Source organism: Nilaparvata lugens, chromosome Y, assembly GCF_014356525.2.
Source record: "Nilaparvata lugens isolate BPH chromosome Y, ASM1435652v1, whole genome shotgun sequence".
Classification (NCBI taxonomy): domain Eukaryota; kingdom Metazoa; phylum Arthropoda; class Insecta; order Hemiptera; family Delphacidae; genus Nilaparvata; species Nilaparvata lugens.
The window spans coordinates 9,222,338-9,237,225 of NC_052519.1; the positions used below are offsets into that span (position 1 = coordinate 9,222,338).

General features: G+C 34.7%; 1 protein-coding gene across 1 annotated transcript in view; it reads right to left on the bottom strand.

Moving 5' to 3' along the window:
• Positions 1 to 14,888, bottom strand: part of LOC111051597 (sister chromatid cohesion protein PDS5 homolog B) — a gene marked incomplete in the record, with an annotated part of 199,314 nt that overhangs the window by 141,953 nt on the left and 42,473 nt on the right.

Here is a 14,888-nt window from a genome sequence, read left to right on the forward strand (position 1 = left end):
GAAATCCAAGATGTTGAGACTTTATTTTGTTTTCTTGTATTAGATTATGTTAGGTATTGTATATACCTGTAAAAAGAACGCTCATTATGCATACAGAAGATTATAAACTGATAATAGAATAAATTCTAATTCATACAATCACGTTAAACAAGCTTTCAAGACTTTCCAGTTAGAACCATTTATGAAAACCCTCTTAGTTTCAGTCATTTTTTCCACTTGATTTTCTAGTCTGATGAATATTATCATATTCAGTAGGCTACATAAAAGTAGTTTAGGCTACTGAATTTAACGTTACCTGTTTAATTAGTTGACTAGATGTTCAAATTTGTATCAAGAAATTAACATGCCAAACTGAAAGCAACAAAAATATGAGAATAGAAATGATGAGAAATCAATTACCGTATGCCATCAAAGTTTTTTTCTGAATGTCAAAGCTTTTTGACACAATACTGGGAAAACCCCAAGTAGGCCTATATAAGATTTAAAACTTTAAATTGACTTCAAATTTGAGTTTTTATTGTCAGAATAACATGCCAAGTTGATAGAAAAAAGTGAGTCCAATTACTCCAGAGAATGTTATACTTGGAACCTCGGTTTTCGGTTGAATCACTCAAGGTTTTTATAACACAAACTACAAAGTGCACAATGTAGTTGAGAGTTTGAGATCATGATAGTCAATCATAACATGAATACCTATATTATATAAAAAAAATATAAAGGAGCAACCGCTGAAGTGTAAATATTTATAAGTTAATGTATTGATTTAAAATTACTGTAAAATGTGTGTAGTATTAGTAAGAAAACACTAGTCATATGATGATTTAATATCATCACAGGGGCAAACATATTTATAATTTGTTGATAAGAACTATAAAATTCTAATAATTATTTTGAAAACAAAAAATCCAAACTGCAACACCTTGCCTACGTTGTAACCTAATTGGTTAACTTTGCACTGTATACTACATTGCAATTGATTTCAGATTTTAATGATCTAGTTTGGATGTATGTACAAAGTTCACTTTGAACTAAGAAATGTTATCTTAATGATAAATTTATAATAATAATTTATTGATAATTGAATAGGTAGTTTTGTTTTGTTTGGGAGAAAGCTGTTGGACAATTCAAATTTGTGATGCTTCAGAAGTCAGAAGTAGGGACAGCTTGAGCAACATTTTTGTAGGTTATTGAATTTAATAGAAATAATTGTAAATGAGAACAATAAGTGGCATATTTTAATTCTATACGGAGTAAGTAAGTAAGTAAGTAAGTGATAATTCATACCTCAATAATATTTTAACACAGTCCAATATTACAAAACAGGATGCCAATACAACAAGCAACAACTGGAACTGATAATACTGATATCTAGTGCATTTTGTTTTGATTATCTTCGTGCACGAAAGCCTTTCTCGATAGTGTCGGGGATGAAGTGGAAGTTATTGTAGTAGAGAGGGGATGCTCCACTTGTGGATCAACGACAAACTGGTCGAAACACATTTCACTCCAACGACAAACTGGGTAGTAACACATTTTACCCCAACGACTAACTGGGCTAATGACAAACAGCTGTCGTAATGTTCGGCCTGTAATGCACCAGGCCTAGGTAAGAACTAACCTGGGCCTTATTGCAATCAATTTATTTGAACGAAACATGCAAAATTTGAATATGAGTGGTTGCAGAGTTTCAAACTATCATAAATGAATGACAAGTGAGCAATTAAAATTAGTCTCAAGTATTATTTAACAGATGGCAAAATCTATTTTTTTGTAGTTACCTGTGATACGAAATGTAGACAGTTCTATTTGATCTATTACCACAATTCATAGCTGAACAAAACTTTGTCATTGCTGGTAATCTAACCAGCTATGTTTCCAGCGTTTCTATGTAACCAGAATTTATGAAAAAATTCATATAATTCAATATTTATCATTGATTAATTCAGCATCCACAAACAAATTACCATTATGGGCTTGTAATAATCTTCCAGGTTGACCCCTCAATGGCCGATTTCCACATGTTCAATTCCAAGTGAGACACTAGCGCTGCATGTGAGTCTATGCATCTTTAAGGTCTTTGCCTACACTGACCACATGACAAATCGATATGGACCGATCGATATATACAGGGTGTTTCAGAAGTAGTGTCGAGAATTTTAGGGTATTGTACCTGCATGCTAGGAGACTACAAATGTCATATTTGAAGTGTCCAAAACTCAGCGGTTATCCTTATAGCTGCCATTTTGTTTTTTTCACTTAAAAATTTTTATCTCAAGAACGAAATGTTGTATTGATCTGAAATTTGGCATGAATATTTATGCTATAAAGACTCAACTATAAAAAATAAAAAAAATTTTTTCGTTGAAATTTTTCAAAATGGCGGCCATTTTAAATTTTTGATGGCGAATATCTCGAAAACCGTCCATTTTACAGAAAATTTACAAGAGACAAAAAAGTTAGCAAATTTTTTCACGATTCCAATGATACCTAATTTATTAAGATTGGTCGAAGAATAACAGAGAAATTAATTTTTTTCGTACTGCATGCATGACCACTTTTCACCATTTAAAGATCAATATTAATTTTTTTTATAATTTCATGAAAACCGTTCTTATTACAGAAATATACAAGAATAACTTTCCTCCAAATTTTATTTTACATTGAAAAATATTAATTTCACTCAAATCGGTTCACTGATACTAATGCAGCAATTGCTCAAAATGCCGTCCTTCAACTTGATTACACAGTCTGCACCTTTCAATCATGGACCGTCGAACTGCTATAAAAGCATTTTCATCATCTTGAATGGCACCTGCTGCAGCAACCACTCTTGCCACAAGGTCTTCTTCGTTTTCTACTGGCGTGCTGTAAACAAGGTCTTTCATATGGCCCCAGAAAAAAAAATCTAAAGGGTTGAGGTCAGGTGAACGTGCGGGCCACGGTACTGGTCCACCCCGCCCAATCCACCGCTGACGATAGGTCATGTTCAGAAAGTCCGTAACAACATTTCCGAAATGAGCAGGGGCACCATCATGTTGAAACCAAATATTATATCTGTTTGCAAGAGGCACATCTTCCAAAAGTTCTGGTAGTATGTCTCTTAAAAAAGTAATGTACGTGGGAGAATTCAGACGATTAGGAAGAATGTATGGTCCAATCACGCGATTACCTAAGATACCCGTCCAAACATTCAGCGAAAATCTATGCTGATAACCACGCACTTTGACCTCATGAGGATTGTCTAAGGCCCAGACGTGACTGTTGCGAGAGTTGAAGATTCCTTCTCTTGTAAAGCTGGACTCATCGGTAAATAACACATTTTCTAGAAAATTTGGTTGGATAATGTCTTGCTGAAGAAACCAACGGGCACAGTTTACTCTTGGCTCATAGTCACGTTCAACCAATGAGTGAACTTTTTGAAAGCGGAAGGGGTGAAGTCTTTCCTTGTTTAGTACACGCCACACAGAAGAAGCACTTGAATTGATTTGCTTTGCAACTGCTCTCGTACTCGTTCTAGGATTGAAATCGAATTTCTGCAATACTTCCTCTTCAAAAGCAACATTTCGAACTGCTCGAGGCCTACCAGCAATTACCCTGTTCCGTTCAAATGAACCAACTTCTCTCAGCCGATTGTGAGTTCTTGTGAACACCTTGTCGGAAGGGAGACGGCGGTTTGGAAATGCAGCTGCATACATTCTTCTTGCTTCGGTCGCATTGCCAAGAGCTGCTCCATACATGAAGTGAATATTGGTGTACTCCAGCGAACTAAATTCCATTACAATAATTGAATATTGTGTAGAAGCAACGTAAGAAAATATTGAAACTGGAAATTTAAGATAGAAATAAGACCTAGGAAACGTGAGACTAAGAAATAGGAAGCACTACATCTGGTTCTTTACTTTTAATGAAACAACAATACTTTTACAAGACAAACATTATCATCTGAAAACCATTGTAAAATCATCTGTTTGCCCATATGGAGCCATACCGAGTTTCAAAGCTTCATCTTAAACACATCTGGAATTAAAAAATTAATATTGATCTTTAAATGGTGAAAAGTGGTCATGCATGCAGTACGAAAAAAATTAATTTCTCTGTTATTCTTTGACCAATCTTAATAAATTAGGTATCATTGGAATTGTGAAAAAATTTCCTAACTTTTGTGTCTCTTGTAAATTTTCGGTAAAATGGACGGTTTTCGAGATATTCGCCATCAAAAATTTAAAATGGCCGCCATTTTGAAAAATTTCAACGAAAAAATTTTTTTCTATTTTTTATAGTTGAGTCTTTATAGCATAAATATTCATGCCAAATTTCAGATCAATACAACATTTCGTTCTTGAGATAAAAATTTTTAAGTGAAGAAAACAAAATGGCAGCTATAAGGATAACCGCTGAGTTTTGGACACTTCAAATATGACATTTGTAGTCTCCTAGCATCCAGGTACAATACCCTAAAATTCTCGACACTACTTCTGAAACACCCTGTATATATATATATATTGTTGAATTTCACAACCAATTCAATGATTGGAACCATTATTTCTCTTCTTTACCGCCTGGAGCGCTCAATTCAATGATTGGAACCATTATTTCTCTTCTTTACCGCCTGGAGCGCTCATTTCTTCTGCCCACATTTTTTGTTCTCTCCGGCAGCTGCTGCGCTCTGGTGACTGCTTTTCAAAGCTGGCCACACCCTAGGAACAGTATACATACAGTACGGAAACTTGGCTATATCCTGACGCCAAAATCCACCATCTTGTTAGGAAGCGCCGCATTGTAATAGTATTGATGGTAGGTTTGGATCACTTCAATGATCCGGATCAATTGATCTCATTCACTGCCACGAGCCAATCAGAAGACCAGGATTGGAACTTCCCAAGGTCACGTGACATGTTTAGTATTGGGGTCATGTAAAAAGCATTGGTTAGATGGACGATTGATTACAAGTTCCCATTCTGTATATTCTGTGCCCTAGGTAGCTAGGCTTTTCATGTTTTGGTTGCTGGTTGCTGTTGCTGGCCTCTCATCATGTCGAATTCGTGTTTCGTTAAATCTTTTCAAGTTTTTCCAGTGAAAACTTTGTTCAGTATAATGGGATAATTCTGTTCCTATTTCTTCATTTTTGTGAGTTGGTGGCGCGTGCGCATAACAAATTGATTCAATATCAATTTTATTTTCCTTTGGGTGAACCCAAACAACATCTACTTTTGACTGTAACTTGGCGTGCCTTGTTAATATTTTATGAATCTACTTCAACACTATCATCTACTTTCAACTTGGATTGACGTGCCTTGTTGCTGTTAATGAATCTGTTTCAATATCATATTGAATCTTCTTTGAAACTTGATTTCGAACTGTAACTTACTAATGTTTAGTAATGCCTTGCCTTTACTTGACTGTTGTATTCAAACTGGTAGCCACACACTTGCTTAGGCTTACCTCAGTTTCCATATGAACTGGACAATTCAACTAAAGTTAGCTCTTTAAATATTGAACAGTGATTAATATTTTCTTGGAGGATCTTTCAATGTTTCCAAATGAACTGGAAGTTATCCATGTGCTGTAATCACTCGTCCTATCCATACAAGTGTTGGAAATCTGCATCAATTCACCACGGACAGTATACCCATAGGTACTTCAAGCAAGCCTACCTTGACTATTTCCTGGAGCCAACTTGAACACCACTATCATGTTGAAACTCTAGGTAACTGCATATTTTTACCATCTTTGTATTTGCTAATTACCTTTATCTTCCTATCCCTTAAACAAGGTTAGGGTTGAGTTATTTTATTATTTGGATCTAATTACTTAGGCTATTTTTGATTTTTTTGTTGCTTCATCATAGGTCAGATTTTTGTATGAAACAAGAATAACTATGACAACCTATTGTAATTTTTTCAATCATTCAGTTCAGTATTTGAATTTTCAATCATGAATGTTGTCAGAACATAATCTTTTCTTGTTCATGATGCAACTTACTATTGCAGAATCACTTAACATATTAAAATATTGGTTACTTGGTAAAATATTGTACATCACTTGCTTAGGCTAGTTATTTGATCATCACAATTTATTATTGACTTAGGATGTTAAAACAAACAAGCAATTTTTATTTCATCAAATATATCTTGTTCAATTACAATATTTTGTAATCTACAAGTTTTATAAATATTGAATTCATCACATTTTAAATTCAAATTCAGTATTTTTCAAGCTCATTATTGTATTGTAATCTTATCATTAGTATTCAGGTTATTTGTAAGTAGATGGGAAACCCGGATACTAACGCTTTTTTTTATGACTTTTCCCCCCCTCCCCCCACCACCCACACCCATCCTACCTCCCCCGCTCCTGCCGCTCTTCTCCTGCCCCCGCCCCCTTAGAAGAACCTCTCTCTCTCTCACTCTCTCTAGAGGAAGAAAAAGGAGAAGAAGAAGGAGAAGAAGATTGATTGATTGAGTACTTTATTTATGTAGATTACAATATATACTGGCTTATACACTCATATACAATAGCTTACAATACAGCAAAGTTATAGATGAATTTACATAATATAGACTAAGAAAATAACTATTGAACTGTATATGATATGAAAAAGCAATTTGTAATATAATAACTATAATAACTATAGATAATAATCATATTGTTATGCATCTACATAAATTGGCGGAGCTTTGGACATATCAATGTCCATTCTTTGGGAAGAATATTAAAAATATCCTCCCCACTAACTCTCTACCAAAACGTTAATTTCGTTATTTAAACTAAGGATTATTTATTAATGGAAATATTGTAGAAGTTTTAATCAATATGAATATTGAAGAGAAAAAAAAACAGAAAATTGATAAAGTAAAATAATTATATAGGTAGATAAGATCAAATAATTGATTAATAAAATGAAGTAGGCTGAAAGTAGATCAGGGTTATCAAATTTCAGTAATATACAGCAGTATGCAGTGGATAATTGAAATAACATGAGTTTATATAATATATATATATATATATATATAATATATATATATATATATATATATAATATATATATATATATCTATATATAATTCGTTCTATAACATGGTTTGAAGGTTTATATTGGTGGAATGGGTGAGGGATGGTTGTCATGTGATCATTCTAGAGCCGGACAGTTTCAGTCATTTGTTCCAAAATATGTTTTTTTAAAGTCAGGTTGAAGCTCGCTCGGCTCTCAATAGACCTGATAGAAACAGGAAGTGTATTCCATGCATGACAGGCACTGACTAAGAAGGATTTTGTGAAAATAGAAGTTCTATGATTGGGTATCCTTAAAGTACTTTCTCCGGTTCTAGTATGTGAAGCATCTATCCTCCTACCTTCAGAGACAAATTCGAAATCATCTTTAAAATAGTTCGGATTACCGTATTTCAAGATATATCTAACAAGCTTGACTATTCGAAAAAGCCTCTGATTGGGAAGCTTCAATGTTGAACTAGCAATGTGGGCTGGGGTGATATGATCATGGCGTTGGAGAGAGTAGACGAAACGTAGACAATAATTTTGGCAACGCTGTAGTTTATCATTCAGAGTGACTTGCATATCATTAAGAACAGAATTACAATACATTAAATGTGGGAAGATGAGAGATTGAACCAATAATAATTTAATGTTTCTAGGGAGGATATCGTGCATTTTCTTCAATGCATGCATGGCTGAGAATACCTTTTTACAAGTTTTGTTCACTTGTTCTGACCAGTCAAGAGTATTATTCATAATAATGCCTAAATTTTTAACTGAGCTACAGTAAGGAATGTCATTACCGTCTACACTAATTTTGTGAATCGATTCAAGGTCAATATTGTTTATAAGACGAGAATATCCAATTATAATGGGTTGTGTTTTGATGGGATTAAGCTTAAGGCCATTTTTCTTTGTCCATTCCACTATCGAATTGATATCCTGATTCATTATTCCAACTGTTTCATCAATTTTTGTTATGGGACAGCTTAAATAGATTTGAAGGTCGTCTGCATAAGTATGGAAACTGGAGAATTTGATAATGGAAGAAAGGTCATTAGCATACGAAGTGAAGAGGAGAGGGCCTAAAATTGAACCTTGTGGTACTCCATGCATAACGTTTTTCCAAGTAGACTTTTTGTCACCGACAGATACACATTGTTTCCTACCTAATAGATAGGATTTAAACCAAACTAACGAGTTGTGACTGAAACCAAGAATAGCCAACTTATTCAGAAGGACTGTATGATCAACAGTATCGAATGCTTTAGAAAAATCAAATAGGGTGAGGATGGTGCATTTTCTTTGGTCCATAGCTAACCTTATATCATCAGTGACATGAAGCAGAGCTGACTCAGTTGAATGGAATTTATTAAAGCCTGATTGAAAGTTATGAAGCTTACTATTGTTGTCTAGAAATTTTACAACTTGAGCATGAATGAGTCTTTCTAGCACTTTGGACAATGCAGGTAGAATACTGATTGGTCTAAAATCCTCAACTTTATTGGGTGATGGAACTTCATTCAGAGGGCGAACCAGAGCAAACTTCCAGTTTTCAGGGAAAATGCCTTCTTCAAGTGACTTGTTGAAAATGTATGTAATGGTTGGTAAAACAGCAAATAACATCTTCTTGATAAATTTAATAGGAATTTTGTCTACACCCGTAGCATTACTATGGATACGTTGAATTGCTCTGAAAGTGTCTTCTTCTGAGATTGGATGGAAATGAAATTGATCAGTGATTGGTAAATCTAAGTTTGTAACATGCTCTTCAAGATCATCTATATGATTAGCAATGACAACTTCGTCGCGTTGGTTAGAGTGTGAAACGAAATGGTCATTCATATTATTCAATGGTAAGTCAATTTGTGGATTCGATTTCTGTTTGCCAAGCCCGAAATCTTTTATTCCCTGCCAAAGTGATTTGGAGTCTTGTCTATTGTTTGTCATAAACGAATTCAAGTACCTAATCTTTGAGATCCGTAATTCCTGTTTAACCCTATTTCTAAGGCTCCTATACTCTATCAAACTGTCCAAGTCAAATGTCTTTTTAAATATTCTATGTGCTTTGTCTCTACGTCCCATCATCTTAAGTATGTCTTCAGTCATCCACGGTACTCGTCGTTTTCTATTAATCCTCCTTGTCACATAGGGTGCATGTTTGTCATACAAAGTCAAAGTCCAATTCTCGAAAGTCTTGACCATGTCATCAACTGAGGGTAATGCTTCAATTTGATGCCATGGAGTCTGAGCCACATCAGTCAGGAAGGCGGCTTCAATAAAGTTTTTGAAGTCTCTATAAGTGATAATTTTCTGTTCTGGCTTGGGTATCTTATGAGAAAGTACACAGTAGATCAAATCATGTCTAGAAATAGCTGGGACTGAGATTTGGCCTGCTTGAACAGCCTCATTGGGATCACTAACAATGAGAAGGTCAATGAGTGTGTCTGATTCATTAGTATGATGAGTTGGATTGAGGGGTAAAATAGTAATGTTTAGGCATTGGAAAATTGTAGTCAGTTGAAAGTAGTCAAAGTTACGATTCGTCATGTTCAAGTCGGTGTTCATATCCCCCATAACTAGTATACGGTTATAACAAGGCATAAGAGAAAGCAAGGCACTTTCGAAATCTGTGAAATAACCTATTTTTGGTGGGCGATAACAGATACCAACGAGTAATTTATCATTACTAGATAAGGATAATTCAAGTAGCATAAACTCTGGTCTGGAACAATACTCTTGTTTAGATGTGATTAAAACTTTTGTTTTGATACCATCTTTCACATAAATTGCTACACCCCCACAAGCTTTATTAATCTATCATTCCGGAAAAGATTATATCCAGGCAATGCAACAAAATTTGATGAAATACTAGGCTTCAAAAATGATTCGGAAATTCCGATTATATTGAAGTCCTGAAAACGGAAGATTGCTCTGAGTTCATCAATGTGGCAACTGAGGGATTGTACGTTAAGGTGAGCAGCCTTGAAAAGTTTTTTGAAAGAGTGGAGCTTATTTGCTAGAAACATACCTGCTTCATTATTACTATTATTGAAATAATCATACCTACTTGAGGGCGAGCGAGCTGACGTGTCAGTGAGAGGCATCATGGAAGCAGCAGACCAATCGTGAACCGACCTCAGAACGACACATGACGGGGGAATTGGGGATGAAACTGATAAAACTTAACCTAAATAAAAAAGTCTCTTGATTCGAGTGCATTCAGTATGCCTTGACAGTTTGGCTCCCTCCACTATTTAAAGTACTAGTTCAAAAATTCACTAAACACAATAAGATGTAGATGTGTGGAGTTTCGGTGATGAATAATCCTAATGGTGAATAAGATGAAGATTGAGGAAGAACTGGTAGTGGGAGATCTGGTCCAAGTGGAGATAGAGCGAGTAGGTATCCAGTAGTGGAAGAATCGGGTCCAAGTGGAGGTAGAGCGAGAAGGAATCCAGTAGTGGAAGATCGAGTCCAAGTGGAGACAGAGAGAGATGGAATCCAGTGGTGGAAAATCGAGTCCAAGTGGAGATAGAGAGAGATGAAATCCAGTAGTGGAAGATCGTGTTCATGGTGGAGATAGAGCGAAATGGGATCCAGTAACAACTGAAAAAGAGAAGAAGGAGCCAGCAGAAAAACGAAAAATCTTTGAAGAAAGTTATCAATAGAGGAAAGATACATAATACAACTGATAATGAATAATATTCGCATAAAATTGAAGAGGAATAGTATGATTTAATGTGAGAAAGAATCGAATATTATATGGATAAATATATAGATATTATAATATAATATATGGATATCAGTAGAAGGTGATCAGTTAGAAAGAGAAAAGGTAGAAAGATGAATAGATATAGAAAGAGAAATAAACATTTGAACATGCTGGATAGCAAGTGGAAGAATCACAGGGAAAATAATGATAATAATAGGGAAGAAAAGAAGAGAAAGAAGGAATGTGCACAAATTGCGAAGAACTTATGAAACTGAACTATAGAATAAGAAATAGAACATCGCATTGTGATCTTGAATTAATCAAGGAGAGAAGAAAAAGAAGAAAAGAAAAAGAAAGAGGAGAAGAAGAAGAAGAAGAAGAAGGAGAAGAAGAAGAAGAAGAAGGAGAAGAAGAAGAAGAAGAAGAAGAAGAAGAAGAAGAAGAGAAGAAGAAGAAGAAGAAGGAGAAGAAGAATAGAAAAGAATAATAATCATCATCGCAAACAACAATATTCAAGTAATCATTATAAATATAAGATCAAGAAGAGAAACGAGAAAGAAAAAATAAGAAGTAGAGGAGACGATGGAGAAAGTGCTAGATTATTTTAGATGAGTTTTAAATAGTATTAAACGGAGAAGTGTGGAAAATATTATATAGTATTAGAAGTATAATTAACTATTGGGAGTTGCAATAACAATAAAAGTAGTAAATTGAGAACTGTAATAGTTTTAGTGATGAATGTCTAAGATAACATTAAATGAAACACAGCCCCTATATAAGCATATGAACAGACTACCCACCCCTCTGTTCTATCAATAATTCTTCACACATTAGCTTCTATTGTTCAAGCTGTGGCAACAGTAGAAGATCTCATTAGAAGAAGAAGGAGAAGAAGAAGGAGAAGAAGAAGAAGAAGAAGAAGAAGAGGAAGAAGAAGAGGAAGAAGAAGGAGAGGAAGATGATAACGATGATACTCTCTCTCTCTCTCTCTCTTGTCATGCTCTAGTTAATATAGTCAAGCCTAATTACATTCAGTCATGCTCAATTACATTTAGTCATGGTCTATTTGATGATAAATAGTAGAGAGAGAGATATGTGAGAGAGAGAGAGGCAATCTACTGACAGATTCAAGTGAAACGAACTCCTGTCAGATTTTAAGTGAAATGAATATCTTACTCTCAGATTTAACTGAAACATGTTCTTGACAACAGGTTGTACACACAACAAACGTTATATTTTTAATGTTTCCTCAATCATAACTAATGCATAGAATGAACTTGTATATCCAAATACACATGTATCTTTAAACTCTCTAGAGAGCGAACTATGATCTTTTACATTTTTTATTGGCAATGTCATATAAGCATTTCCAGAGATCATTAGAATTATTAACAATAGCTAATGATTCATCATTATTTGAACAACCATAATGGAAATGACCGGTTTCTAATATATCCAGTAATTCAAAAATTCAGATAGAATTGGAAAGTGAAGATTTTCTGTTTTTGTTAATGCAAGATCACTCACCTCATCACCCATTGAAAATTTAATATTCTTTGCAATTAGATCAAATTCATTGAATGAAATTGTCATCAAGAGACGAGATAGTTTCTTGAACTTTGAAAAGCTATAACAATCAACCATATTTTTCAGTTGAGTGTATGTACAGGTAAAATGTGATAAGAAACTACTTGTATCTGCACACTATACTACACACTTATAGCATTGAGCTTCAACGCATGTGAGATCTTTACAGCTCAACTAACAAAGCAATACTGAACGATTAAACCTAGACATTGCAGGTACAATGGAAAATGAAAACAATCGAGTATACACTAGAAATTCATTTACACAATTCACTACAATTGTTCATCACTTCCTCTTCAATTTTTATTAGTTTACTAACACAGTTTATGGGGTCTGTAATAGCATAGATAATCATTTATATCGTTCAAATTCACTGTGTTTAAGAAAATGTATTTTAGTTGTATCACCAAATGATGATTTTCATGAGTTGAATGTTTAATTGCAATTTCACAGGCATCATACCAATCAATACACTGTTCTAACCTCATTTCCAATTCACTATCAGCTTGCATCCACTTGCACGGGTCCATGATGAGCAAATGAAGAAACTATACATATGTTGGTACTAATATAGAGAAATTAAACGGTTCCTTTGCCTTCCCTCCAATGCAACATACACGAGCAGTATGATATTTCAATGCTTGCATACAATGAACACATTGAATTTCTTGTCCGTTATAGAAAAAGCCATATCTTGCAAAGTTTTTCTTTTCTGTATTTGAATAGAATAGACATTTTTTCATGCTAAGCATTCTATTGTTTTCGCACATGAAATTTGGAGATGAGTCCATATTTTTCATTATCAAACCATTGAAATGAAGCGCCGCAAAGAAATTTAGCATTCAATTCCGACTTTGCAAATGGCGACTTGAAATGTAACACAACAAAGCTATTTACCTGATCTACGATTCCGATTTCTTTTACGATAATTCGATTGGAATTTCCCTTGAACCAATGCATGTCGACTGTTGCAAATTTTTTACAGGAGAGTGTTTCTTCCTCCTCTTGTGCTGTTTTGTCCTCCTCCTTTGTCCTCCTTTGTCCTCCTTCTCCTCCTCCTCCTCCTCCTCCTCCTCCTCCTCCTCCTCCTCCTCCTCCTCCTCCTCCATTCTCCTCCTGTGTTTGAGGTGTACTACATCTTGAGTGATAGTAGATGAAGTCTTGTTCGGTGTTAAGATCACTCTGTGTGTCAATAGATTGTGTTTTCTTCTCAGAATTAGAAGACATTATAGGTGTACTACATCTTGAGTCTTAGTAGATGCTGTCTTCCTCCTCCTCCTCCTTATCAAGATCACACTGTATCCCGATAGAGTGTGTTTTCTTCTCAGAATTAGAAGACATTCTAGATGTCAACCGATCAAAGCTAAAACCTCAAATGAGTAAAATTTGAAAAATGCAATACTTATATAGCTTGTGCTCTATCGAGAAATTACTGAACTTCCTTCACCATGGAAGTAAGAGGAGTGTACTCCATGATACGATCACTGATTAAAATGCAATAAGCGGAAGTATTTGGAGGTACAGCTTCCTTAAATTCCATATCTATTCTAATATCTGTGGAGGATTTCAAATGAGAAGATTGATGTGAACAGTCAATTACAATCAGGGGTGTTCTAGTACAAAATGTGTCAAAATCAATCTCTGTTCCAAGCTCAGTATTGATACTATGGTTATAGTACGCCGAGGGAAAATCCAAAAACATACGGTACATCAATTCTTGTTTACCAAGGAGGTTTTCATAAGGAAAATAGTCAGAGTTCGAGTAGACCTTTGCATTTTGAAGATTACAACTATCAAATTCTGAGATTGATTTATTAATTTTATTCTTACGATCTGTTTGAAACGCTAAAACAACATACTTTGGTGTGTCGAGATGGGATGCAGTTTTTACTGCCCAAGAATGAACAGTGCTATTTTGTAAATTTGGTAATTCTGAAATCTCCCAATGACGAAAGCTCAGCTTCAGCGGTGTATCAGCATCGAGCAATCTCAAAAATTTCAACCTCACATGATCTTCTAAAGTAATATAGGGAATTCTCCATTGAAGCTTCGTTATTTTTATATTAACGTTTGTTGCTTCTGTAGACTCGATGCAATTGAGATCTGTTGGTGATCTTAATAATACAAGTTCTTGTTTCAAGTTTAAAATTATTCTTTGAAAGTCTTCAAAAAATGGTAAAACTAATTTAAGAGGTACACAGAATGTAAACTTATTATCTTTCAGTGTATATCCTGCTCTGTCAAACCCGGCCAAGTGATATGTGTTCTTATAAAACATATTTTTCACTAGTATAGCTTTAATTGTTGATGTTAATCCAATTAGTCTTGATTTAGAAATTTGTTGTCCAGCCAATTCATATCGAATTTCATCAAAGAGATTTCCAATGAGGTTACTGGATAATATATACTTAGCTTCTATCAGAGCATCCCCAGCCTCCGCAGCTGGTTTTGTACACTTCACCTCCCCCTCAATAAATATAAATGATTTGCATGGAAGGCTGTACTGATCCATAGAAGCCACATGGATGCGAGCTTCATCTGAGGGTTTAATTTCTTGACCCGAATATACTGTATGAGTATGGAACTGAAATTT